Source organism: Bison bison, unplaced genomic scaffold, assembly GCF_000754665.1.
Source record: "Bison bison bison isolate TAMUID 2011002044 unplaced genomic scaffold, Bison_UMD1.0 scf7180017864516, whole genome shotgun sequence".
NCBI classification, from domain to species: Eukaryota; Metazoa; Chordata; class Mammalia; order Artiodactyla; family Bovidae; genus Bison; species Bison bison.
In genome coordinates, this window is record NW_011495069.1 from 8,897,471 (window position 1) to 8,899,367 (window position 1,897).

Below are 1,897 nucleotides of genomic sequence, written 5' to 3' on the forward strand. Positions count from 1 at the left end.
GGACCAGGGCTGGGATGCCAGATGTCTTGGATTCCACAAGAGACGAGGGTCATGGGACCCCCCCACCCCAGCCCCCTGCCAACTTCTTGATGTCTCACAGCGGCCCTACCCCAAGAGCTCCCAGCATCTCCGCTGCTGACCTTAGAAGGATTTCCTTCTTGATCGTCGCAGTTGTGGAATTTGGGGTGACTCTGCCCGTCTGGGGCTGAAACCCTTGGTTTTCTTTGCTCCAGGCTAGGGTCAGAGGACGCCTGTGTCACCTCTCCCAGGCTCGGGAGAAGAGAATGGGGAACCTTAGACCTTTGAGAAAATTATTCCTGGAGATGAGGAGGTCCTTGGTTCCTGCCCCCTCCCATGGGAAGGGTTGGGCCTCTAGGGAATTTGGCCTTTGCCTGCCTAGCTTCTCCCAGAAGCAGCTCTTGCCTTCTGAGGATACTGTGGTTTAGGCCCTAACCTTGCAGAAGGCTCGCTCTTCCTGTGCCCACCAGGGTCAAGGTCAAGACCTTGAACCGGCAAATGGACAAAACTTTCCCCTCAGCCTCATTATGGGAAGGACAGTAGGTGATACTGCCTTTCCAGGGGGATGTGAGGATATGAGGGAGACGATGGAAACCTCAGAGAGCCTGAGACCCAAAGTGATTTTCTTGTGGCTGGGGCTCGGATCCCTCCCCACTTAGATCCCCTCCTCTGCCCTCTCTTACCTGGGGCAACCACCAAGTGCCCTGCCCCTCAGGGCCGCTGGTTGGGAGCTGAGTGAGGATCCTGGGTCCCCAGCACCCGGAGTGTGCTGCCCCTTTAAAGGGATGGTCACCGCTGACACTGGCTATTGGAGGGTGGGCGCGGCAAGATTAGGTAACCAACCTGAAGGCGCAATTTGGAGTAAATTGCTCTGGGATCCCTGCCATGGGGTTTTTACGGGCCCTGCACAGCTCAAAAGTTCTCCCGCTGACTCACCCTCTGAACTGAGGAACACGGCCCTCTGCAGCCCCTATCCACGGGCTGCCCACCCTCTAGGACTGGGGCACAAGGGGTTAGGGGTGGTGCTCAGAGGTAAATTCCTTTGTCCTGGCACACCCTTGAGACCTAGGCCTCCCTAGAGGAAGGTGGACTGGGAGAGGCCAGGGAGGGACTTACCGTGGGTTATATTAGTTGGGAAGGCAGACACCCAGAAACTTGATTCCCAGTCCAGGGCACTGCTTCCTGCTTCTCTTTGGGAAATCCTGAGGCAGGGACCAGGTTTAAACAGGAAACTCAACTCAGTTTTAGTCCTACTGCACCTGAACTTTGAGAGGGAAAAAGACGGCTTATTTCCCTGGTTTCGGGGGGCTGTGATTTCTACAGGAGCTTCACCTCGGATTCACTGTGTGACCCTCAATCAGTCCATAGCCTCTCTGGACCTCTGTTTCTCCACTGGCCAGGGTTGGGTTCTGGCCTCTGCTTTCTGGGCCTGAGAGGGTGCAGAGCCCTAAGGAGTGCTGCCCATTTTCCTCCTCCCCACTCCATGGAAGTGCCAGGCGACTCGGTGTTATTGTTTGGGTAACAGGAGGCATGGGGCAGCCAGGGCACGGGTTGGGCGCAGGTTCTTACTGGAGAACAGGGCCTCGCTGTTCTCAGCCCAGGTGACATGTAAGTGATACAGCACCCTGACCTGCAGGTACAGGCTCCTGGCCGGGAGGGAGGCAGGCCGAGGGGCTGGCAGGGCGTTTGGCAGAGGCCTGGGATCTGCTCTCCCTGTGACGCTGCCGAGAATGGGCTGCTCGGAGGCAGGGCCTTGTCTGGGGTGTGGCCCAGGTGGAGCCACCCCACTGGAAGTGTGGGTGAGGATTCTGCCGGGGCCTCCCCCTGGCCCTGCTGGGCTCAGTAACCGTGGCCGCAGGCCCAGCCTCGCTGTGCAGAG